The sequence below is a fragment of the Ascaphus truei genome, chromosome 4, assembly GCF_040206685.1.
Source record: "Ascaphus truei isolate aAscTru1 chromosome 4, aAscTru1.hap1, whole genome shotgun sequence".
Lineage (NCBI taxonomy): Eukaryota > Metazoa > Chordata > Amphibia > Anura > Ascaphidae > Ascaphus > Ascaphus truei.
The window spans coordinates 215518240-215545862 of record NC_134486.1 but is presented as its reverse complement, the minus strand read 5'-3'; the positions used below and the strand labels follow the sequence as shown (position 1 = coordinate 215545862).

Sequence of the window (27623 nt, the reverse complement as noted above, 5' to 3'; positions counted from 1 at the left end):
ATACACAGTAAAATACTTATATATTCTCTTGAAATAGGGTCATTTAGTTTAACCCTTTGGCCAAAGCGTTGTAAGCTTGCGAGCCACGTCAAGGCAGACACCTGTTCGCAAGTCCTAACACTACCAGATAAAATACTAATATACCTCTATTAGGATTAAAATTCTCATTTACCTCTATTAGGAGGGAGAAAGACCATAGTGGGTCTATATCCAGCAGAATGAGGAACTTGCAAACTAGTTACTCCTTGATAAAGGACCCCTATGGTCCGAAACGCGTAGGAGTTTTTTGTTTCACCCTTCTGGGGTTATGTTTCCTGAGTGTTACTAAATAAATAGACTTTTATATTTTGCTACCACCTGACTCCCTGGCAGTGCACTGTTTTTGCCTTTTTCTTCTCTCGCTGGACTACCTACTGCAGACTGCACACCATTTGGATATACCTAGCAGGACCTTCAAGGACAGACGGAGTGGGTAAGATTTATTGCATTAATACCTGTGATTTTTATAGATGAGTACTATTTTTCACACCGTGAGGTCTCCAATGAGGTCACTTTTGGGTGCTTTTTAGCATTCCTATTTGTTACCTTCAGGAGACGAGTGTATAGTGACTCACACATCACAGTCTATCTTTATACCCACTCCGTCACTCATTCTGCCCGTTAGTCCTGCTTTATTATTATGGACACTTATTACTGAGGTTCCACCATCTCTGGAGCACCCATTTCTCCATTCACCCCTGTGATAACCTACTGTATGCAACCTATTAGACATCTAGCGACACCGCAAAACTGCAGAAATGCCATGACATGCTTATGCATTTCCACAGAGACACGCATTTGCATTTCATCCGTACAGATACAACTGCTTGTTGTTGACCACATCACGGTACAAAAGCACGGCCATTTCTCGTGACTCTAAAAATACTTTTTGGTGTGTTCACGTTTTTACTTTTAGATTTCAATTAAATACACTTAAAGTACATACTGTACAATACAGTACTAAACATTTGTGTGATATTGTATCGCGCACACATGACCAGGAATAAGTGACAGGTTGAGCCACCTGTGCTGAAGCAGGGATAACCTTAAAACCTGACCTGTTCGGGATCTTGAGAACTGCAATTGAGTACCTGTGCTTAAATGTTCATCAAACTCTCTCATTCCATCTTTGCTGTTCAGCTGCAAAAGCATCTCTTAAATGAGGAGTTAGGGGTCAAATCACTAAAGCCATCAAAGACCGGGTCTGTCAGGACTATCAAATTAGATTTTTAAGACACAATAACTTGCAATCGACGACTTGAGTTTCTGGCCAGTATTGCAGACAATGCTAAAATTCAATTTCTGCCTGCTTTCAAGCCTTCAAGCCATAGTTAACCCAGGTTAAATTGCGGATAACTTGCATGAAAAATTGTTGAAATCTCACCGCAGGAACAGGCTCAGCTCAGGGTGCGAGTGGGAGAGAATAGGCTGCTACATCTGTATATGTATTTTAATTTATTTATTTTTTAAATATGTATTTGGGAGGTGGCTTATATGTATTTGGGGGGTTATATGTATTTGGGGTTGTGTGGTGTTTTTACATATGTATTTGGGGGGTGGGAGTTTATATGTATTTGGAGGATGTGTTTTTTTAGTATGTATCTGGGGGGTGAGGGGAGGTTTTGGTATGTATTTGAGGGGTGTAAGAGACCTGTGTAGAGGTACACTCAGGGAGACCGATTTGGGGAAATTAAATCATGGCTTTATTCAGCTTGTCACTTTAAACATCAGTTTAAGACTATATATATATATATATATATATATATATATATATATATATATATATATATATATATATATATATATATATATATATATATATATACACAAAGAAACAAACAGCCTATGCCTTCGTAAGGGCTAATTCACTTACCCAGCCCCTATCTGCAGAGCTGGGGGGATAAGCCCCTTGGCAACCTATGACCCCAAAGTCTAAAGAGGTACCTCAAAGCTGGTGGTCCTTCATGTCAGTCTCGTGATTTGATGTCCATTGAGGGGCCAGCCTCTAGCGGGTTCCTGGGTTCACTGCATCCTGGAAGAGGTCTGGTCCCCTGGTGTCTTGATATCAACACACAGTTAGTCCTGTGAGCTCACGAGTCTCTTGGTCAGTTCCTACCAGGAGGCTTTAACACTTTTCTGATTAACCAGATGGAGACTGGTTAATTGTCTAGCTTCAAATAACCAGCTCCCTGCTGGATTACTCGGACCACTGAGGCTTTCTATTGAAGCCTTTTGAGACAGGGTTAATTCCCTGTTACATGTTTTTTTTGGGTATGTATTTGGAGGCGAGAGAAGATTTGGTATGTATTTGGGGGGTGATGGTGGTTTTGGAATGTATTTTAGGGGTGAGGGGGAATTTGTATGTATTAGGGAGGGGATTCATGTATGTATTTGAGGGTTTAGGGGGGTTTGTGTATGTATTTTGGGGTGGGGATTTTTTGGTATGTATTTGTGGGGTGGGGAGGTTTTTTGTGTTGGGGGTGGGGGACTTTGACGTGTATTTTGTTGGGGGGATTGTATGAGGGTGGAATGGGTGAGGAGGGGTTATTGAGTGAGAGTGGGGTAATTGACGAGGGGGAGAGGGGGTTGAGGGAGGGATTGAGAAAAGAGGGAATAGGAGTAAGACGCAGGGGAGAGATACATGACGGGGGGAGGGATTGAGTGAGGTAATTGATGGAGGGGGAGTGAGAAGGGGTGAATGAGGAAGAGGGAGTGAAATGGAGAGAGAAATACATGGCAAGAGGGGGCTAAATAGAGGGGGCTCGCAAGCTGTTAAATGGAGGGGGCTCTGGGCCCCGGGAAATCTATCTGCAGCCCTGCCTGTAGTGCAGACCAATAAAAATTACAGTAGGGCAGGAGCCACACTGTCTGGTTTACTAATAAATACAAATGTTCCATCCTCTGAAATGTTTAAATCGGTGTGATTTTGATGTTCTGGCCCATAAAATGCAATGTGAAAAGAGCAATCCCTTCTAGGACCAATATGAATCAATTCCAGTGATATGTTTAAGTGGTTTCATCTGGTTAATTGATACTTTTTTTTTTTAACCGAAATCTGACGTGGATTTTTTTAAATGGGAGGGGTTTTGTTTCCTCTTGCCACCCCCTTTTGTGTGATGTTACTGTGTGAACAGCAAGTACTTGTACAGCCAGATCTGCTGTTAGCACTTATGTATTACTTTTTTTTTAAGGTAACTCTAAATACTGGAGATTGCATAGTTATTATAAGGACACTGGCAATTGTGTTGATATACTGTAGATACATAGTCAAAAATGTATCCACAATGTCAGATGATGATGATAGAAATGATATTCAGAAATATACTGATGTGAAACACCGAACATGGAACTGTACCTCATATAATGCGTGGCTTCATACTTTTAAAAATCAGTTTTTTCACAAATGTGTAAATGGAGCAATCCCCAAAGGCTTTATTTTATTTTTGTTAAATAAATCATGACACGGTGTAATATGTCATGTGTTGTTGTTAATCTGAGGTTGTATTTACCTAATTTTAAGACCTGCTAAGGAACAGGTGATTGTTATTATGTCCTGATATGTAAAACCATAGAATTCAAAGAGGGTGTACTTTCTTTTTCACACAACTATGTGTGTGTGTGTGTGTGTGTGTGTGTGTGTGGCGGGAGTTCTCAATAGCTGAACCCCGTTAATGTCAGCTCTAAGGACCCCTTGCTTCAGGAGATACTTACCTCCGAAGTATGTGCCGCCAGCTGCTCCAGCTCAGCAAGCATGGCTATCAAGTGTGAAGCTTCCATGTCACATGGGCAAATAGGAAGCTGTACTGATGGCATCACGGCTTCCTGTTGGTCCACAGGGTGGAACATATCTGAAGAGTGGACATATTGTAAACCTTGGTAGCCGGGGAGAGCGGGTACCGGCACCTAATTCACACGAAAGTATGTCTGGATGCAGGGGATCCCAGTAGCTAAAATGTAATAGAGTTCAGCTCTGGAGACCCTGTGCTTCAACCCTATACGTATATTTAAAAAAATTGCAAAAAAAACCTGGCGCCTTGGATTGCCTCTTTAACATTGCAGTGTGTTTTGAGCTTCAATTGGTTAGGAAATTACTCTGCTAATCAAGGTAATTGATCCCTAGCATTTCAGCGCTGCAGGTTTGTACCTAGGGTTTTATAACAAAAACGTATAAAGCAGTTCTCCCAAATGGGAAGCACAGCCAATTACTTTGTTACCAATACATGCCACAAATTCAATGATTACGTGATTAAAATGAAAACCTTGGCAACAGTGCTTACCACTTAGATATCATGGATATACCGTAGTCATTATGCAGGGCAGGATTTATTGAGAAGCTGGTGCAGTTATAGTTTTGATAAATGTCATGTACAGTAGATCTGTAGAAAATATAGTTTGTTAGGTGAAACCCAAGAAAGTGTTGACTGAGGTGTTGTTTTTTTTTTTTTTTTTTATATATATATACACATTTTTTTCAAGACCAATCCATTTTTCTGACATGAGGAGCACATGGAAATAAGATGAAGGAAAATTAAAACTGAAATCTTGGCGGGTACAAAAAAAGGGAACAGGAAAAAATTAATATATAGTAAAGAGATTGAAGGAAAAAAATAAAAGAATGTACTAGTCACACAGTAGACAGAATTGTATATTGCCATTAAGTGGCTAAATCATTCGATGTTCTGTGAATGAAATACAACCCGAGTTGCAGAGTCTCTGCTTTTAACATCTTTACTATATTTAATACTCACATCTTCACATCTTCACATTTTCAAAATTAGGTGTGAAAACCCTTTTCAGCACATTTCACTGTGCTGAATTAATGTACTCTATTATATCAAGTAACAGCATAAAGTGCACATGCCAGAGATAAAGTCCATCAGCATTCTGTGTCCATTAAAGTAAACATTATTTTATTGATACAAATGTATTTTAAAAAGTACTTTCATGCCCAAAGACAGGTAAAAACATTTTCAGAAAGGATTTTTATACTTGCAACACATATTGTGCTGTTTACGTCATCAAATGCCCATATGGCTTGGCCTAAGTAGGTGAAACGACTCTATAGTTTCAGACAAGAATAAGCCAATATAAATCTATGATCAGGTGCCACAGGATTGACACGCCTGTGGCATCATATTTCCTACATGCTGGATATACGGTACCTCAGCTTAGTTTCTAAATGATTGGGTCTGTCCGTAAACCACGACAAGAAGGTGGCGGCTGAAATATTTAAACGGAGAGAAACCTTCTGAATAAAGAAATTAGATACTATGACACCAAAAGGATCAACCGAGACTATGACATACTATGGACATACACAAATGTTTTTCTTTACTCTGTTGTCTCTTTATGGAAAATATTTTTTTAGTGTCATGTACAGTTTGTCTAAATTTCTATTTCACAGTCACAATAATTTTGTTTGTGAGTATGATGAGTTCCTAATGTGACTGAACACGAAACACTTTTTTGAGCAGTAGAGGGGCTTGAATATTATCCCCCTTGATTAGACAAATTACTTTGGATAAGTGGATAAGTATTGATGTAGTGTAGATCAAAAGTTGTTAGGCAAGTATAGAATGTATTTATGTGTTACATACTGTAGGACACTTAACTACCTTATTACAAACTCCTGATTTATTTTATTACTTCAATCACATAATTTGCAATGATCAAAGCATATGGTTGGTCTAGTAGTGTATTGAATTGTAATGTGATTTATATGATTGGTTCTCATCTAATGATTGCCTCAAGGTACATTATCTTTATGCTCGTTTGTAATGGAATATATCTCCCTCTGTTTTCTACTTTTTCAATTGTGATATTCACTCTGTAATACCCGATTTGTTGTGTTCATTTAAAGCATGAATTACATCAGGGCAGAGATTCCCTACACATACGGGTCATCACTTAGCAACGAGACGCTAGCGGTCCCTGACTTCCAGGTTATTTTCTGTTACGCATAACATGATTTTAGTGATCTCTGCTCGCGAGATTTGCCTCCACTGACATCACGCGTCTGAAACGTACATTGTGATTGAGGAAGTTCCATCTTGAGGACCCTGTGCAGGTCAGATGCGCTAGTCTATTTTTAAAATGCTCTGCAGCTAGGTATGTTACAGATATTTAATTTTTTTCTACAATGTATGTGATGTTATAAAGAAGATTGATGTTTTAAAAAAAAAAAAAAAAAAAAGGAAGGAAGGATTGAGGAGTGATGTGAAATGTTGTTATTTATGTTAAAAAGTACAACACAGTGTTGTTAACCATCACTAATTAACAATAACTTAAGCTAATGTGAGTCCGTAGGTTAGAATGAATCATGTTTTGTTTCCCTAGTAATAATTCTCATATGTATGTTTTTTCTTTTGGCCTATTTTCTTTTGTTATTATTTATCTTTTTGGAGTCTCTGTTCTGCTGATTTTTGCTATTTAAAGTTTTTTTTTTTTTTTTTTCTTCCTGTTTTTTTTTTTTTTTTCAACTATTGAAGGAAATGCTTGTCCTTGAAGGATTAACCACTCTGTAGCAGAAAGCTGATTGAAGGAGCTATCTAAAGCAAGAATGCCTTGCACTATTTCAGGGACTCTTTAAGCAAAATCCTGCTGTTTCTCTTTCTCTCTGCCTTTCCAGCAGCTTTTCATTTGGAATTTTGAAGGTCATAGTAGGCTGTCGATTTGTTTCAAAACAATTGCTTTTTTTTAATGAAGCAGACAAGCTGATGTCATGGTCTAACCCTTTTTCTTTACATATGCTAATTATCAGATTGCATTAGCAGTTGGTAGCTTTGTCTAAAGGGGAGGAGGAAGAGTGTGGATTATATGACAGCTGTATGCATTGCAGCTAACCTGATCCTTGAGACAGGCAGATTTCATTCCAAATAGGCAGAATGCGACCCCGAATAGCAACTGTTCATTGCTTTTTAATGTAAGTAAATAAGGAAAGTGGTATAGGTTACTAGCAATTTCATAAATACATCAGACCTTCGATGTTGTCTGATTGCAACAAGCGGTTTTCAGCTACAAACTGCTTTTGACAAGGCAAGTGCTTGCGTTAGAAAAATCCTTTTGTTTCAATGCTTTCATGGGACTGAATGTGAGGGATGAAAATTAAAGTTGTACGTTTACTCTCAAGTCAAACCGCATTCCTTGGAATATATCTATGGAATTGAATGGTACCACCCTCAAAATGTGAAATTGGACTGAATAGCCAGAACATGTGGGTAAAGTATTTTCTGTGATGTTTTTCTTTCTTTTTGTCATTATTTGTTCTGCATTTTTAATAGTTTATGTAAACCATTATGTTGAGTAGTACTGGGACTGCAAAGGATGGTTAGTAATGTTACAGTATATTACTGTACATGCATAATAGCGTGTGTATGTCTCTGCAATATAGCGTGTGCATAGGTGTTCTAACCAACCTGTTAATGCAAGGGGGATATGTATCAAAGTTTCCCTGCTGCAAAATTGAAGCAAACACTGCACCAGATTTACCAAGGACAATTGGATTTTTTGCAATGGAAAATCTGGTTATATGGTTTTTTTTTTCTTCTGGATTTTTCTTCTTCCGCTCCATCCCCTAATGCATGTCCCTGCAATAAGTAAAGGCGAAATTAAACATGTACGAAAGAGAATGTAACCAGCTTTTTTTCAGTGTCATACTTTTATCACATCACATTAGAAACATAAATAAAAAAAAAGTTAGAAAAGAGAAAAAATGAATGTGAACTTCAGCTTTGGAACATTAGTAGTAACAAAATGTAGTATTTGTGTAACATTTGGGTGTAGGGGAACTACATCGAAGGAATCTAAAAATTCAGGTATTATGTATGGCTTGTTTATTTACTGTTTGTATATTTGAGGTAATTTTTCCAGAAGTGCTCCAGTTGGTTTATATTAAGTGTATAAATATAGAACACTGTAGATCCTGTTGTTTAATCTTGCTAAAATGATACATTCGTCTTTTATATATTTATTTGATTTAACGTGTGCATCAACACCAAAATAATGTGCAAATTACTTTTCAGATGAGTTCAATGAGGGTAAAATTAGAAACAAATTGTGACAAAGACATGTAGCATTTACAGTAAGTGAGCTTTCCAATACAAAGGAAGGGTGTTTTGCCACTAATGTTATGTTAAGATGTGGGACCTGCTGTTATTTCAGTATTTGCTTAAAGCATTTCTGTGTGGCACATGTTATGTTCAGTTGCCTGTTTTATCACTGCTATATACAGTAACAGTAACACAGAGCCCATCTTATAGGAAGAACCATAGATGTATGTATAATGTTATTTATATAGCGGCAACAATAAACACAGCACTTCACAACATTACAATAGAAGATAAAATACATGACAAACAATAGGAAAAAGTGCAACAGGTAGATTAAAATGTGAGGCAAAGGGAGACCCTGCCCCAAAGATCATACAATCTATGTGCTAATTAGCAATTTCTCAAATATCCACATTTTAATGTATTATTCTACAACTATTAACAGTAGCCTAATATTTTATGTATTGCTGAAATATGCATTGTTAATAATAGCATATTAATAAACACATTTAATGATGTTGCTGCTAATTAAATGTTTTTCCTATCCATTTTAAATTCCTATGTATTTGTCCATGTTTTTATTATATAGTCCATTCTAGTATAGAGCTGTGTGTTTTTGTTGTTGTGTTTTTTTAATGTAAAACACTGCTGAACTGAAAAGATATTAACTTAACACACACATTTTGTCTCCAGGGTCATATGATTTCTATTGCAGCAATCGCATGACCCCAAATTCCTCATCTCCCAGTCGCGAAAGCTAGAGGATCAATCAGAACCCATAACAGCACAAAATTCCGTGCCCCTATTAGGATAGGCACCAAGGCCATTTTCATGCCAGCTCTTACACATATTAAAATGGCACAAGTGAATGATAAAGATGAAAAAATTCTTTTTAAATGGCTTCTAGACTATTTTCATACTCCAACACTTTACAGATAAAAAAAATGTACACGTGTTTATTAAACCCCCATCATCTGTGTGATGGTAGGGGGTAGCCAGTCTTCATAATAAAGGTGAAGCCTGACTTGTTACCCCTGAAAACCATGTGTCCCTGGTAGCTAAGTAGCACCATGAGGAAGGGACACTGTATGTATCCCCAAAAACCTGTTCTGATTGTGTGTTTCCTTTTTCCTGTTATGTAATAAACATGGGATTTCGGGAGTGAGAGTTTCAAGGGGGATATTTAGGTCAAAAGGTATTTAGATTCTGTGTAGGAGTTCGGGAGATAAAGTTAACGGTAGTCCCATAATTCTCCCTGACGTGCAGGCACAATGTCCCCCAGAATCCTGGTCTTCGACACCTAGTAGCCCAGTTCCAGTTCACCCACATGTATAATTTCCCCCTTAGATTACAAGATTTTGATTAATACATACTGTATAAAATATAGTGTTTTATCTCTATACAGTCAGGCCGGGCATCTCCATAGGCGCCGGAATGTCTGTATAGAGATCGTGGATCAACGGGGAGAAGGGAAATCAAGAGGTGTCGGAACAGTTTGGTGAGCAGTGAAGGGCGGAGTACTGGGTCCGGAGAACAATGGCTTCCTGCAGGGAAGACACTAGGACTGGCAGACCTGGTGGAGCCTGCCCAGCGGGAGGCAATGGGTTGGCTGGAGGAAGCCACTGCTCATAGGCAAAATTAGCATTGGTCAATTCATATTTCCCACTTGCCCGGCTTTTCGAGTCGGCTCGACACACCCCCTCATCTGACGTCAGCAGCCGGATGAGCCCTCATTCTGATTTGCTGGCTGAGTTACGATCTGTCCTCTGATTGGTCCCAATCCCTTCTCATGTTTCACACAGACCTCAGTGTTCTATGTAAGGGGACTGGCCAATCAGAGGTGCCGACGATTTCAGGGTCGGGGAGGTGCTGGCAGGCTTTTCAAAGTTGCTCTGTTGCGAATAGCAGAGCAACCGGCTTGGTTTTTAGCCGGAGAAGCCTGCCTAGCTGAGACCAAGTCCTGCATTTTCGCGGCCAAGTTCTGAGCGGAGAACGTAGCGGTAGAAAGCACTGCCATGCTGTCAAAAGATGTACCGTGTCTTTCTGGACCAGGTCCGGCCAGGGTAAGCCTTCCTGAAGCAGGCACCCTGCACCTCTTTGAGGCTAGATTTTCACCCAGACCCCCAGTTAGGTGTTTTGTACCTGTACTTTGTGTATTTGTTGTCTGTCCGCGGGTTTCACCCAAATAAACCTCATTTTATGCCACTACCTTGTGCCTAGTGAATGATCCCAGAAGGTAAAAGGTGTTAAAAGTGCTGGTCTTCTGTGACAGACTTTTTGTTGGTGGAAGGGTGGGCTCTCTAGGCTTTGAGCTAGGATTTCTTGCGGGAGATCATAGCACAAAGACGGTCTTGCAGTTGTGAGACCTCAGAACAAGTAGTGTCGGACATATGTTACACAAAGCAGGGAATCACATTGTTCAGTGTCACCTCCTCTTACTACAAAGCAATCGAAGATGTCTCTCCGAGCAGGATGGTTCCGAACCTGGGACCGAGCTGCAGTCATCGGGTCATGCTGGTACAGCTGATCCTCCGATCTCTGGGACACACTCCTGCCACCTCTCCGCCCGGCCCTGGCGGTTACCAAGCTTACCAAGCCTGGGTGTCCTACCACAGCTTTGGCAAGTTTGTGGATGGCACCGACGACATTGATGGGTTCTTGAGGAGCTTTGAGAACCAGTGTGGAAGACACGCACTACCTGAAAGAGAGTGGGTAAAATACCTGGACCCCTGTTAAGCAGGAGGGCACTGGTGGCATTTTAGGACTGTGACAGTGAGGGTGTAACCAGGCCATTAATAAACTTATTATGCCAGGCTGGTTACCTCTGAGCCATATTGGGGATTTTAAAGTATCAGCTCTTGAACCCATGTATGGTACCTGCAGTGTATGTATTTGTATTGCAATAAAAGATGTATGTGTGTTTTACCTTTCCAGGAGTGCTAACCAGTGGAGATTCTCAGGCTATGAGTTTCAGGAGGGACTTTGCGATAAAAATGTTGTCAGATTGTTTCTAGGTAGCAGGGGTCCAGAGTTGCTGGTTACCCCAAAAATGTATCCAGGAATCATGTCGGATACCAAAGGACATATAGACGCATCACTCCGGTCAAAGTCTTCCCTGGAAAGCAGTTGCGCGACTCACCGCCAGGATTTCTTGCTTAAGCACATACCAGAAAGGTAAATGGGGCATAGGAATATATGTGTATGCTGGGTTCAGTCAAGGGTCCCCCATTATATGCCCAGATCACCAGAACAAGGTATAGAGGTTCTGGGGTACTTCAACCATCGATAAGGTTGCAATGTTGATTTCATGTCAAAGTCCAAATTCCTATGTGTTTAAAAAGTAACTGTGAAATTGAACCTAAGCATTATTTCGTTCAACTTTTAAAACATTTTCTTACAGGAAGGTCTAGGAGCGCTGAAACTGAACGTTCGTATCTTTTCAGTCAAACCTAGTAAACGAGGGACTTAGAAGAAATTGTGAAATGTTTTTATTTTAACATTGTGTGTAACTGGTAAATGTTTTATGCACTGTATATGAGCTGTGGATTTCCAAGTCCGTTTGGAGAGACCAGTTGGCTACCAAGCTGGTGCCACTGAGTCCCTGCTCGGGTCCCGTACTTGAATGCCACAGAGATTGCCACGGTGTGAAAGCCATTTGGGCGGAGGAGTTAGACTCAAGTATCCTAGTCCTGAGCTGAATGGAGCTATCGGGCGACCATTTGTCCAGCCCAGACCTTAGAGACACCTAACTCCACGGGTGGCTTCTGACTCGCCGTGGCAGAGGTGCCAAGTTAGCGCATGCCCTTGTCAGATTTCTAATCCATCCTTGCCCAGCTTCAGGAGACTGGCAGATCGCTGATTGGCTGGTAGAAATTCTCCCATGCTCGGATTGGCTGGAGTATTTCATGAATGGGACAGAAATACTATAAGAAACCCAGCAGCTAATCAGGTCTTGAGATTCCCCCAGATTCTAAGTGCCAAGATCGCAGCGGCAAATTTGAATTCACCAAAAGATGCTCTTGGAGAAATAGCAGTGACCGGCTTCAGTGATTTTCAAGTCAAGAAATTTTCTAAGTCCCACTTTTCGGGGCCAAGTTCTCAGAACAGAACGTAGCGGTCGCGGCTGGAACTACACGCTGAAAAGAGTACCAGGACGTTTGGTACTTTCTCCTGGTCAAGGGATTTTGGCAGCTCCGGAAGAGATATAGCGGTGGCATCTGGTAACTGTAACGGATCGGGGGACTCGCACTTCCCAGCGTGTCCCCGTCACCCCAGGTCCCACGGCGGCTAGCTGTCCCTCTTCCCTACGTCCCCACTCTCCCTCCTCCTCCTCTCTGAGCCGTTCCTCCACGGCACGGTCTGCACGCCCAGGCACACGTTCAGGGCATGCACGCGGCCCCCTCACTTAGCGCGCGCGCTCCCGATCGCTTGTCACTTGCCGTGGGACACGCGCCCCTCGGCGTGCCTCCGTCATCCCAGCCCTTACCGTACCTGGCTCCTCCGCTCCTCCTTCCCTTCTGCCTATCATGCCGAGCGCCTCCTCCGCGATACTCCCCTCACGCTCAGGTACACACGCGGTGCGCGCGCATAATAACCTTACAGAAGGCGCGCGCACCCGCTCTAGTTATCAGCCGCCCCCAGGCACTGGCTCTGCCCCCCGTCGGTTGCAGGCAATTACCCTAGATTACCTCCCTGTCTCCTCCCCTGCTCTCACGGACCTATCCCTGCAATTACCCAGTCAAACCTCTGCTCCACCTCTCTCCCCTATTGGCCCTTCTTCCCATATAACCCAACTCTGTCCTCTCAGTCCTTGCTCTGCATAGCTTTCCTGTAGCTCATGTGTGTGCAGTGTCTATGCCTAGCTCCCTTGTCTGTTTCAGCTCTGGTTCCTGTCCCTGCCCCTGTTTGGATTCCTTTGGTTTGAACTTGAACTCTGCTTTGGACTTGACTACGCTGCCTTCTCCTGCCCTTGAACCCTGGCTTTCGGACATCACTACGCTGCTCTCTCCAACCCCTGAACTCTGGCTCTTGGACATTACCCTCCGACCTCTGGCACCCCGGACTCCGCAAGTATAACGTTAACCCTTACTCACCAGGCCCGGCAACGCAACTTACCACACTCCGGGCACGCCCTCACTGCTGTGGGTGCGTGTTATACCCTTACCCACCTCAGTACTGGGGACTAGCCAGGTCTGCGGGCATACAGGCGTTACAGTAACTCATGCCGAAATGAGTTCCAGGACTTTTGTGGGTACATCCCGGTCAACCTAAAGACTTTGTTTTCTGTGCTATTTCAACTAGGAAAGGTTAGTTTTGTAGCCCAGACCCACAGTAAGTGTGTTTTCAAAGGAATAAATCGCTATTTGTTTTACTTCTTGGTTTTGCTCAGTGATATGATCCCGGTATAAAGGTGTAAATCCCTGGCCTCCCGTGGCAGCCCCCTCTCTACCAGTTTCAAACAGGACCCCTCAATCCTACAGGGCTGCCTGTAGGCAGCAGGCACACCCAGATCCACTTACTCCTCTCTCTTCCCATCTCTCTCAGACCTCTCTCTTCCCCCTGTCTTTCCCCTTCCCCCTGTCTTTCTCTTTCCCCTGTCTTTCTCCTGTCCCCTCTCTCTTAATCCTTTTCCCCACTCTCTCTTTCCTTCACACACTCTCTCTCTCGCTCTTCTCTTCCTCACCTTTCTCTTCTTTCTCCCCCCTTCCCCCTCTGTCTCTCCCCATATCCCAACACACAATACGTTGTTCGGTGTGGGGTTTAATATGGGGGGGTGGGGTGAGATGTGGGGATTACAAGTGGAAAATAGGGGGATAAAGAGGGGGCACTGCTCCTTTTATTTGACCTGGGCCCCAAGATTTCTATTGGCGTGTGTGTGTGTGTGTGTGTGTGTGTGTGTGTGTGTATATATGTATATATTGGGGGGGTGATGTGTGCGTTTTTTGGGTCCTTCCTTCTCATCTCCCCCCCCCTGGTGCTCATTTTCCCGGTTCCCGACGCTCATTTACCCCCCTCCCCCCCCCTGGTCCCTGGCGCTCATTGACCCCTCACCCCTCTGTCACCTCCGCTCATTCCCCACCCGTTCCCCGGCGTGAACTCCGGACTCTTGCTTGGAGCAGTCAGGTGGAGCCCACGGAGTGAGGAGGAGAACCGGCGGGTGTAGCAGTCTTTTGGTCGGAGCAGTGAGGAGGGGCCTGCGGGTTTAGGAGGAGAAGCGCCGAGTGAGGAGGGTGACGTTTTTGCCGCTCGAACATTCCCTGAGACCCCGCCCCTCAGCCAATGGGAGAGCGCGACAGCGAGAGGTGTGGCTGGCCGTCAACTAATCAGAAAACGCACAAACCCACAGACAAACATCGTTTGAGTTTTGTATATATAGATGTATAACCCTGTTCACTTAATGTAACCATGTATTTGTCATCCCAACTCTGTGCCCAGGATGTACTTGAAAACAAGAGCTAACTCTCAATGTATTACTTCCTGGTAAAAAAAATTATAATTGAAATAAATTAATGTCTTCTCATCCATTGTGATTAACAGTTTTTAGGATGACTTCTTTCATAAAGAATACACTGTTGTGGCTGAAGACATGAATTCCTCTAAATCATTTTTTTTAAAGCATTAAATAATTGCCATTTTTTAAATAAAATATAATTTCAAATTTGTTGAGGTTTTTTCTGTGCTGTTTTTTTGCGTAAAGAAAGTTTTGTCTGCCATTCTGTAATTATAACACTTTCTAGCCAAAGGAAATCCAGTGGTCTTTTCGGCTCAGGTGACTGCTTTTGCACCTCACAAATGTGCAGTTTTTTTTCTTTTTTGCTTGCAAAAGAGATGGAGAAAATCAGTGCACGCTGACTGACACCAGACTTATTTGGTTGAGCGGGGTGATAGCAGTCAGCAGAAGGCTACAGAAAATCTTTAAAATAGATCAATGTAAATCCAGTTGTGTAAATTGTCCGCTCATTGTTATTCATTTTTACATGACTTCAGAATTCTCTTTTTTTTATTCAAAGCAAAAAAAAAGCATAAAAGCTTAACCTTATGCTCCTACTTTAGACAAAAGCATGTAAAGGTTTTACATATTGTTGGGAGCTACTACTTTTATATCTAAGAAAGTAATAAAAATGCATCAAATGTGATCTTGCTTACAACTGGGTTGATCATTTCCGATCAGAAATATTGTTCCTAATTTATTTAAAATTAACACAATTTATCATCTGTCAATCAATACACTTATCTGTAGTTCTCTGTATGTTGTTGTCACGGGAGACGAGGTTATTTACACCTTTTTACCGGGATCATTTATTGAGCAAAACAAGATAGAGAAATTCAGCTCAACCCCCTTATAACGCTGTGCTTGGGTTCCAAAGAATCACATTGCGTTATAAGCGGATCGTGTTAAAAATAATGTACAATTATATGCATTGTACAATACAGTATTTAAGACACCAATAATCGTGTTGTAAAGTATTCATAAATACGAAAATTGGGAGCCACGCTTGCATCGCGTTATAAGCGGATTCGCGTTGTAACGGATCGTGTTATATTGGGATTGAGCTGTAACTTGTAATTTATTCGGCATAAATTTGCTTGCACACAATGAAACACAAAATACAGACAAAAAGACACACTTGCTTTGGGGCTGGGGTTTAAAACTAGACTTTCCTAGGTGTAGGTAAGTCTATGGGAGAGTTTTACCCTGACCGGGACATGGCCCGGAATCTCCTGTAACCCAAATCGGCATAAAATTCCATATGCCACCGCTACGTTCTCTTCTGAAAACTTGGTCCCTCCTGACCGCGAGTTAGTCCAAATCTCCTGGAACTCAAACCGGCATAAAATCCCAGCAGCAACCGCAACGTTCATTTCTGAGAACTTGGGCGCAAAAGTCGAGACTTAGTCACTGGCGAGCAGGCTTTTCAGGCTTGAAATTGAAGCCGGTGGCTTTGCCATTACAAACAAAGCATCTTTGAAAAGCCTGCCCACGCTCTTTCAGCTCAGACTCAAGGGGAACACACAATCTGATTGGCTCAGGGCTTCTTATATTATTCTCTGCTTCATTCATAAAATAGAAGCAGATCGAACAGCCAATCAACGCGTGGTAACATTCCCAAGCAACCAATCGGAGCCGAGCCGGCTAGAAAAGCCGTGTCAGCGGGAAATTCGAAAAAGCTAAGGGGCATGCAGAAGCCTACCATATACCCCCAGCCATCCCAATGCCATCCGCTGGGTAGGCGCCACGGGGTCTAGCAGAACAAGTGGCATCCCGGAGGACAGCCATTGATCTCTACACCTAGTACTCCCTTTCCCCGCTGACCAAATGCTGTTAACACCTCTGGGCATCCTCTGGCTGCTTTGAACTCCGATGTCCAGCAGACTTACCAGTGCCTATCGGTTTGCACGGGCTGTCTGTTTTGACATCGGTTCAGAATGTTTAAACACATTACAACTATATTAAAGTATAAATATATAAAAAATTAGAAGAAAAGATGATCCTGACATTGTATCAGTTACTGGGGGCATGCCATTCACTGCCGTAGGCATTTACAACATGTGCATAGACTGAGGAATGTGTTTGCTAACTGCTGGGAGCTGCTTTGTTTATACTTATATCAGGCACCTTCGTGTGCATATGTAACTTGGAGCTTTTTGACAAAATCACTGTGATCACCTGTGTTATAGACACACACTATCATAAAGGATCTATTAGCAGGTAATCTGCTGTTGGTCTGATATATGCATTAGCATTTATATATCTATGTTTGTCTCTTCAGTGATCCGTTTTTTCAAGGTCTGAGCTAGATACAAGGCTTTATTTGTCTCACAGCAGCATTTTAAATGTGCCTTATTTGTTCAGTTATTGGTTGAATACAACTTTACTGCATAGTGTTATTACAGTAGATCACATGCCCGTTGCAGTCACACACAGGATTAATCCACATACCACCAACCTATGATTGTGTTTAGTCCTTGACCTTAATTGCAGTATATCAGTCTCCACCCTATATTAATTGATATTGTTTACCATACATTGTGATTTTCACAGGCATAGGTTTATCATTTTCAGTATCCATTAGTATTACAGTGGTGGACTTTACACTTAGCGATCATAGGTTGGTTTGATCGGTATGCTGTGTTTGTGACTGCATTTTTGTTATATTGCACATTTCTATATCATCCTATATAGCATTGAGATACCTTATCCTTCTAGAATTTGTTTTTTTGGTTGTCCCTGAGTGCGTATTTATATATATTCAGATAACGCTTATTGGGTAATTTATTTCAACCTCACTCCATCACTGCAACATCCTCCATTGTATTTGAATATTGTATTCTTTATTTTCAATATATGCACACTTTATTTTATATGAGACTTAATAAAAGTTATATTTTAACTGTCCCATGAGTGCTACACAGAATGAGCTTCTAGCTAGAAGGTATAGTTGTTAAAAACATCTTTTCTTCTAATTTTTGATATATTTATCATATATAGCTCACAGTATGCACCCAATGCCAATCTTGGCATTTGTGGACGAATCCATAACTCAATACTTATTTTTCACACAACTTGTGAGCAGCATATGTCATTTGTGTTTTTATATTAAAGTATATTTTAATACACTGAGTCTCCAGGTACAGGGAACAGAAAAGGAAAACATTTTGTTTTATTTCTGTCTGCCTTATTCCTCACACATTGTCCTTTGGACTCTGAGTCCCGTCCCTCCCCCCCCCCCAACCTTAAATATTGTTGGGGCACCCACAATCCCTATACTGTTGTGGGGCACCTTGGTACTAGCTGGGGTACCCCCTTAACCTAGGGATTCCCTCAGCTACAGAAATACATGTTTATCCCTGTGCCTAATTCTCCTTTCTGGGCTGTGCTGAAGCAGGGCACCCTAGTGGTGAGTCGCGCTTGCGTTTTCAATGAGAGATATTACTGGGACAATGTGCCCTACATGTATCCGAGAATCAGGCATGATTCCCAGGTGCATCTATGGGGGAACCAGCAACTCCGGACCCCAACCTCCTAGGCATGTTCTGTCAACGGTTCCTCTGCAAACCCCCCTTGAAACTCATACCCTAGCAATCTCTGCTTGATTGCATGCCTATAAAGGGAAAAACACAAAAAATGGTTTTAATACAAACGGTATAATGCAGTAATACAATGTTTCTGGGCCCAAGAGCTAACTCTCTTGGACCCTTGTACACAGAGCAGGGCTAACCAAAACGGACTTAACCTTTATTATAGAGCCTGGTGTGACGGTGAGGGGGCAACCAGGTCCTTATAAAGGTCAAGCCATTTTTGGTTACCTCTGATCCGAGTATAATGGTTCAAGAGAGTCGGCTATTGAACCCAGTAACCGTGTATGCATAACCTGTAATTTGCGGTAATAAATAATTTTTGTGTTTTTTACCTTTCCAGGCATGCCAGCGAGCAGGGATTGCTAGGGCATGAGTTTCAAAGGGGGGTTTTGCGGAGAAATTGTTGGGTCCGTAGTTGTCGGTTCCCCTAAAAATGTACATGGGAATCATGCCCGATTCTCGGATACATGTAGGCACCTTGTCCTGGCAATATCTCCGTTTGAAAACGCTTATGCGAGTCACCACTAGGGTTCCATACTTCAGCATAGCCCGAAAAGGTAAATGGGGCGAAGGGATGCAAAGTGTCCCTGTAACTACAGGGGTCCCTAGGTTAAGCGGGATACCCCAGTTAATGCACAGGTAAGCCTGTCACAGGAGACAAGGTATTTACACCTTTTTACCGGGATCATTCACTGAGCAAAACAAGATATTAAAACAAATTGTCATTTATTCCATAGAAACAGACATACACACAGTGGATTACAAAATACAGAAGAAAACACACTTACTGGGGGTCTGGGCTACAAAACTAGACTTTCCTAGGTAAAATAGAACAGAAAACAAAGTCTTTAGGTTGACCGGGACTTGGCCTGAAATGTCCTGGAACTGAAATCGGCATGAAGTTCCACACACCACCGCTCTCTTTCATCCAGAGATGCCGAAATCCCTTGACCCGGGAGTTCGTACCAAATGTCCTGGAACTGTTTTCGGCTTGCAATCCCAGCCGCGACCGCTACGTTCTATTCTCAGATCTTGGCCCCGAAAAGTGGGACTTAGAAAATATTTAGCCTCGAAATTTCTGGAGCCGGCTCGCTGCTATTTCTCAGAGAGCATCTTTTGGTCGTTTCAAATTTACCGCTGCTGTTCTCGCGCTTAGAATCTCTCGTCCGGATTGGCTGAGGCATCCTTATAGTATTTCAGAGTTCATTCATGAAATACGGCAGCCAATCAGAGCGTGGGAAGAATCCTACCAGCCTATCTTAGCGCTGCCAGTCTATCTAAGCCCGGCAAGCGTGGATTCAGATTCTGACAAGGGCATGTGCCAACCTTGCAACTCTACCACTTGTCAGGCAGAAGCCATCCACTGAGTTAGGCTCCTCACAGTCTGGGCTGGGGCAAATGGAGGTCTGATGACTTCAATTCATCCCAGGACGTGAGTACTTGCGCATAACTCCGGTACCCAAATGGCTTTCACACCGTGGCAACCTCTGAGGGTTTTATGTCCGGGACCCGAGCAGACTTGATGGCACCAAGCTTGGTAGCCACATGGGCTCTCGGAACCGTGGACCTGGAAGTCCCCAGCTCATATACTGTGCACAAGTATTTATACATTTTAAAAATACCTGTTTAATAAAATATGCTTTACACTTTTATACAGTCTAAGTCTTTTGGTTATGATTGAATGAGAATCTATTCTTTTATTCCCACTAGCCATATCCCCCACACACTGCAAACCTGACTTAGACTTTTAAAATCCTCACAGCCTTATGTATAGCTGGAGCACCCCCAGAACCCCTATACCAGGTTCTGGGTGATCAGGGCATTAACTGGGCATCCCCCTTATACTGGGGATCTCTTTACCATCTGGGGATACCTTGCACCCCTCTGCCCCATTTACATTTCTGGTCTGTGCTGAAGCGGTGAGTCGCGCAAGCGTTTTCAGGGCAGGATTTTGACCGGATCATTGTGCATATATGTATCCGGGATTCCGACCTGATTTCCGGTACATTTTTGGGGTATCTAGCAACTTTGGACCCCGACTACCTAGGCACAGTCTGATAAGACATTCTCCGCAAAACCCACCCTGAAACCCATAGCCTAGCAATTTCTGCTTGCTGGCACACCTGGAAAGGTAAAACACAGAAAATTCTTTATTTGTCGCATCATTTTACACAATGCATTTACAAACACTGGGCTCAAGAGCTGACACTCCTGAACCCCAATACATGGATCTGGGGTAAGTGGGCTTAACCTTTTTTGTGAGCCTGGTTACCCCCTCACCGTCACAAAGCCTGTTTTGGGGTTCATGTGTGCTCCAACCATATATAAGGTTGTGAGGGGACTCTGAGTCCAGTCTAAGTCTAAAGATAATGTGTGGGGAATAAGGGCTGATAGAAACATAAGTGCATCTTTCTATTCTTTTATCCATACCCAGAGACTTAGGTCTAATGTAACAAACACACAGATACCCAGCAAGCTCTCAGAAACCCCCCAAAATTACCACACAAAAATAAATAATAATATATATATATATGCAATCTATCAAATTTTAGCGCGATTTTTGTAATTATGATTTTCCCTATAAATGCTAGCTCATTGCTCCCCTCACCATTCCCAGAAGAAGACAGTTTCCCGTTGAAACGCGTTGGAGTGGGAGTCTTGCTGAGGGGGGCCCCTACCTTTCCTATCTACAACATGGAGTATTGACTTAACTGTTTGTGACAATCACCTGCTGAGTGGTAACGTATTTTGCAACCTGTTACCTTTAATTCCTGTGTACCTCTATCATGTAATTATTGCATCAAATTATATGGCATAATATCTTTTACATGTGGTCACAAAGTCTCAGTTTAGGTAGATTGTCACGTAGGTGTGCCTAGATATAGCCACCTACACCCTGTATGTGTCTTGAATTTTTATCTTTACTTGACTCTTGCCTCCATGTCCAATATGTTTAGGCAGCGCTGAGCCCCCCTCTTTTAAAATTTCATCCCCTGTTTTAATTCACCTGAATAAATATCATTTTTGTTACACTTTCATTTATGTCCGTGTGCTATTTAAAGGTTGCTTCCCTCTTGTTGTTTGCATACTTCTATTAACCTTTAGCACCACTGTTCAGTCTTACAATAATTGACTTATTAACAGTGTTTAGGACAAAACTCATGTAAGTGTTGAGCGATATCTCTGTGTGTTCTAACATATATATATATATGTGTGTGTGTGTGTGTGTATAAGTGTCATAAGGAGTGCTACTGGGCATGACTAATGGTATAAAACAAGAAACAAAGAAGTCCAGAGCAACATCCAACGTGACAAAAATACACAGTGAAATACCTATATATCTCTTGAAAAAAGGGTCATTTAGTTAACCCTTTGGCCAAAGCGTATAGGCCTGTGAGCCACTTTCAAGGCATGACCATAATATCAGCTCCGGAGACCCCCTGCTACATTACTGTAATGTTTAAAATTATATAAAACCCCCGTGATCGCCTGTGAGTGGCGCGCAGTAAGAGATAGGCTGAATCACTCTAACTGCGCGCCACTCACAGGCGATCACGGGGGTTTTACAGAAAGGCAGACCCCGGTAGGACTCAAACAGCAGGGACCTGCTGTGTTAATCCGATGAGCCCTGGCAAAACTTGTGCGGATCACGGGGAGATCTCGAAATCCATTTCGAGATTTGTTCGAATAATGGCTGCTGCATCTGTATTTGTAAATTTGATGTAAGTGCAGTGCATTTTCCTATATACAGCAAAACATGCCTTGTCTAAACGTGTAAAACGTTAAACTCCCTCTAAGTAAATAGCCCTCATAAAAGAAATATTTTTATACTCACTTTTGATTATGATTAGGGCTGTACATATGTTTTATTTAACAGCTTTATAACAGCTTGGTGAGGAAGTCATATGCATAACAGCCTAAAGTGATGCTTTATATTCACATGGCAGATTGAGCTGTTGTCAGTTACATAGATCTTACCAAGAGAGAGAACTTTGAAAAATGGGCTCTGTTCCTAAATGATTTGTAAACAGAGCAATGTCTTGTCAGACTGCTGACATTTGTTTACTTATTCTAGGTATCACAACATGCCATTTCCCCTGTCAACAGTGAGGAACACATAACAAGTTCAAATTAGACTGCCCAGCTTCTTTTGCGTTCTCTCGAAATTAACTTATTTAGGCCAGAGACAGAAACTGACAGGTTGAATGAAGTATTCGCTGCATTATAGAAATAGTAATGCATTTTATACCATAGCGGAAAGTGCCCTTTTTATTAGGTGATATGTTTTGAATTTCAAGTCTTTCTGCTTTACTGTATATAACCGGGTCCCCCTGCGTCCTGCTTACTTCCGCTAGTGCGGGGGAGGTTGTTGAGCTGGGCGCCGCCATATTGTGCGCCGTTAGTCCCTGAGTCCGGCGGCTATTAGAGATGCTGCGCATGCGCGGGATAGGCACGCGAGGCGGCCAATAGAGGAACAGGGCTGCGGGGACTACAAACCCCATGATGCATAAGGGCTAGGGACCAGGTGTTGCCCTACAGCCAATGGGGCTGCTCGTTTCCCCCTGCACTAGTGAATGCATTTTGCAGGCAAAAGACATGCTAGTCAGTCGGAGCTGGACGCCATCAGGGTAGGGTGCATGTTTGCAGGTGTCTGTGGCACCTGCACTAAGCCAGAGACCCCCATTAGGCCCCATCTAGGTCCCGACTCCCCTCAGCTTGTGGTTGCTGCAGGGACAGGTCCATAGATAAGGACACTGCCCCTGTAGTACCAGGGTGAGGGTCACAGCCAGGACGAGACTGCATCCTGACCTCGGGTGATCTGGGACCAGACACCTGCACCAAAGAGACATTGCATGTGGTGGTACAATCCCTGCGGTACCCACCCCACATAGAGGCGGAGGTTTCGATGTTACCATCACTGGATCCGTGGATCCCATCAGCATCACTGCGTGCCCGGGTGTGGACACACCCGGCAGGTACCTCACCTCATCACGCGCACCAACTCATCACTCTAGTGGGGCAGCGCTGTCTCACTGGGTGGGTTGGCTCTTGGGGGACATTGGGGCGGTCCGGTGCCTGGAGCACCTCAGTACATTGGGGCAAACCCCACCAGGGTGTGGACACGTTGGGAAGGCACGGTGAGGGGTTACGACATTGCGAGGTCTGTGAGGGAGTATATTATTCTCACTATTTGTTTATGCGGTGTATAGTAAACTTGTTATGCTTTACACGTGTGCATTCTTTATTGTCATGTAACGGGGTCATTCCACATAGTAGAATCCCATTTACAGGTGGAGGCGTGTCAGGACGTGCTCACCACAAACGAGGCGGGACCGCGGTGCTGAGGTGGGATAGGATATAACGCCACCCACAGCCACGAGGGCACGTCTTGAGAGTAGAGTGGTCCGGAAGTCCGAGTCGGGGCTGGAGAGGTACGGATGGTAGAGGGTGCTGTTCGCCAAGTCCGGGGTTAGAGAAAGGGACGTAATCATTTACCGTTTGCCGGGTTCGGGGTGCCAGAGGTGCGGAGAGTCGTATTGCCGTACGCCAAGTTCGGGATGCCAGAGGTGCGGATAGTCGTAGGGGAAGCCGGTTCGGTACACGAGGAAGACTGCAAAACAAGACAGGACAAGACAGGACTAGGGAGGCAGAGAGTGATGAGAACAACTGGTTCTATGCTCAGCCAACGAGTCAGTGACACTGTAGGGTATATATAGGAGAGAGGGTCCAATGGCAGCGCAGCAAGGTGGGGGTGTGTGGAAGGGCCAGGCTACGGCATGTATAGGTCCAGCATTAGTCCCAGGGGAGGAGCAATAAAGCCCAGTAGTAAGGCTGCATTTGGTTGCAGCAATAGTTTGAGGTGCTGTGCCTTTAAGGGGTTGGTGTGCCTCCGTGTGGCCGCGCCTCCGTGTAGCTGCGCTTGCGAGCACGTGACCGGGCATACCCGCCAGCCCAACACTAGAAGAAGAGCATTGGCGTGCGCGCGCCCATGTGGAGCTGCGATCGGCGTTCTGGAGAGAGGCTGCCTGCGTGCCGCGGGGGGACCCGGCAGAGCTGCAGGTGAGTGGGGAGCACGCTGAGGGCGGCGTGACTCCCGGACCCTTACAAGGCGATACCGAACGATCCCTCAGGTACACCCCAGGTTCTCAGCAGTGGAGACTCGGACCTCCTGGATGCCACAGGTATAGCACCACACACATACCGTAGCCACACATCTCACAGGGGGTGGGGAAAAGTGCGCTACATGTACATTGCAATTAAAGAATGGGAGAAGGAGTGGCTCAGGGGAGAGTGGCTCAGTGAGTAAAGACACTGACTGGCAATGAGTTTGAAGCCTGGTTCAATTCCCGGTGTCGGCTCCTTGTGACCTTGGACAAGTCTCCCTGTGCCTCAGGCACCAAAACATAGATTGTAAGCTCCATGGGGCAGGGACCTGTGCCTGTAAAATGTCGCTGTAAAAGCGCTACGTAAAACTAGCAGCGCTATACAAGAACATGCTTAAAAATTAAAAAAAAAGAATGCTGTTGACAAAAGCAAACAACTTATCTCTGGCAGGATTTGTGAGCAGTGCATCCATCTCTAACTGTTTGTAGACCATGAACCTTCACAGAAGTCATTAGTAAGGCACCACTGACTATTGTTTAAAAAAAAAAAAACAGGAACATTTTTGAGTAATTATATGGTGGTTTATCTGCCGCTGTATACATGTTTTTCATTCTTACCAAGTGCTTTCCTGAAGATGAAACTTCCTCTGCACGGATTTAAAAGTGCCCAAAAATAGCAAAGGGGAAATGTCAATTTGTAAAGTGTTTGAGGAAATTAGATTTGCTACAGATTTTCAGAGACAAGTCTATGCATTACACTGTGGTCTTATTTTAGTAGACGGCAGTCATTTTCATTATGATCTAAAACTATAATTGGGAGCACTACCCCAAAAAGAGAATTTGTTTTCATAAAGAATATCATCCTGAGACTCAGGGTCGTCTGCGTTTTCAAATCATGCTAGAGAAAATACTGCACACAGGATTGAACTTTTTAATATGGCATCTAAGCTTTCATAATTGATATAATTTGCATTTTACGCAACCCCTAAGATCCAATAATATTCTGAGCCATTAGGGTTGCCACAAACGGAACTATATAGAGCTCCCGCTTGACACTACTGGGAGAGAATTTGACGTAATGAATGTACTGTACACATTATTTCTTCTTAACTTTTTTTTTATATTGAAAATGTGCATTAAGTAGGACTATACAATGCTGTCATTTTTGTTCAGTTGTTACCCTTTGTTCTATGTTAAAGGTGCATTTCCGCATAGATTTTATTTTTGTTCTGGGTGGGAAGCAGTGGTTCTCTAGAGCTGAACCACATGAATTTAATCTCTGGGCACCCCTTGCTATCTAAGATACCTCCGTAGCTCATGCAGTTAGAAGCATTGGCAGTGCAGGTCTTAAGCGCTGAAATGGGTTCATTTCACCTCCTGGGACGCTCTGCTTTCTGAGATACTTGCCTTCATAGGTCATGTCGGTAGTTCATACATTTTTATAAGGTAGGGTTGCCAGGGGGCTTGTCCAAAAAGACTGGACACAGTGCTAAAATGTGAGACCCCCCAATACATATTTAAAAAAATACCCCCCAATACATATAAAAATACTCCCCCAAAACATATACAAATACCCCCACCTCCCCAATACATATAAAAAAATATATACCCCAACACATATAAAACTATACCCCAACCCCCCAATAGATATAAAAAATTAACCCCACCCCCCAATACATATACAAATACCCCCACCCCCAATACATATAAAAATATACCCCAACCCCCCCCCCCCCCAATACATATAAAAAATACACCCCCAATACATATAAAAATCAGACTTACCTTGGGGATGGTCAAAGGTCTGGCCGGTGGCTGATGGATGGCCGGTGGCTGCGTGGGGGGCATTGCTGCTGGTGTTGGGGATGGTTTGTGACTGCTGGAGGGCTGGTGGCTGCAGGGGGGGGCTTTGCTGCTGGTGTTGGGGATGGTTTGTGACTGCTGGAGGGCCGGTGGCTGCGTGGGGGGCATTGCTGCTGGTGTTGGGGATGGTTTGTGACTGCTGGAGGGCTGGTGGCTGCAGGGGGGGCTTTGCTGCAGGCGGGGGGGTTGCTGCAGGAGTGGCCATTGCTGCGGGGGGAGGGCATAGCTGTGGGGGGCTGGTGGCTGTGTGATGGCTCAGGGAGGGCAGTGACTGCAGGGGGCCTGGTTGCAGGTCACAGCAGTTGCCGCCGACCCTGGCTCTCCCTCGCTGCAGGCTTCTCCCTCACTGTTTGACATCACGTGCGCCAGGCCTCCCTCTCACGCTGGAAGCTTAGCCCAGCTCACTTCCGGTGCTGACGTCAGAGAGACCCGGTGCTTGAGTCAGCAGTAGACACCTATGCCAATCTATATTTGGGCTGGTGGGAGGAAGCAGTGGTGTTCACTGAGACCAATGATGAATTCACCGAGAACATCTTACTTTGGGCGAGATATATAGACGATGTTCTATTATTATGGAACGGCACTGAACATCAGCTGAAGTTCTTTATTAATAGGCTCAACATTAATAACATCAACTTGACACTTACTTATCACTGTGACACCATAAAAGCAGATTTTCTAGATCTAACTATCATGAAAAGGGAAGACGGTAGACTGGAAAGTACCATTTTCCATAAACCTATGTCTACTAACAGTTTACTCATGGCTACTAGCCACCATCCATCACATAAGATCAACAACATAGCTATTGGCCCATTTTTGTGCCTACGACGCAACTGTTCGAGCATCACAGAATTTAAATCCCAATCTGTGGACATGACGGTGCGCTTTCTGGCATGTGGTCACAGCAAACAAGTGGTCAAGAGAGCCTATCACAGAGCACTCCACACATACAGACCTCACCTCCTTACACAAAATCAATGAACAGATAAGGTTGAGGACAAGACCATCAGATTAATCAGTACGTACAATGACCAGTGGAAGTCTATCCGCCAAAGTCTTCAAAAACATTGGCATATCCTAACGCAAGATAGTGACCTATCACAAGTCCTGAGGTCCTCACCCAATATGATGAGTAGACGTTCACGTAATTTGAACGATCGATTAGTACAAAATCACTTCAGGGAAACCCAAAGTAGAACATGGTTGGGGCCTAAACCCAAGGGCTTCTATACCTGTGGCCGTGCAAGGCGGGCCCTTAAATGACTGTGGCTAAAAGTTTCTCTGAGTTTCCAAGAGACTAATGTCCTTTCCGATTAAAACATTCATTAACTGCCTGACAGCTGGTGTCATTTACTTGATTACTTGTACATGTAACATACAGTACATTGGGGAAACCCATTGACCCCTTAAAGTCAGGGTCTTGGAACATCTGGGTTCGATACAGAATCACCGAGATACACCAGTTGCCAGGCATGTGAATGACAAA

General features: G+C 43.5%; 1 protein-coding gene across 9 annotated transcripts in view; it reads left to right on the top strand.

Annotated features, from left to right (window-relative positions):
* SIPA1L2 (signal induced proliferation associated 1 like 2) overlaps positions 1–27623 on the top strand; it is a 330464-nt gene that overhangs the window by 43223 nt on the left and 259618 nt on the right. Inside the window, exon 1 of one of the 9 annotated variants that reach the window (XM_075596851.1) lies at positions 6679–6961. The exons of 7 other annotated variants lie outside the window; for them this stretch is intronic. The gene's annotated coding sequence lies outside the window, so the exon portion shown is untranslated. Of the gene's footprint in view, positions 1–6678; positions 7253–27623 lie in introns of those variants that run through there. One more of the 9 variants, XM_075596849.1, reaches the window with a different exon arrangement.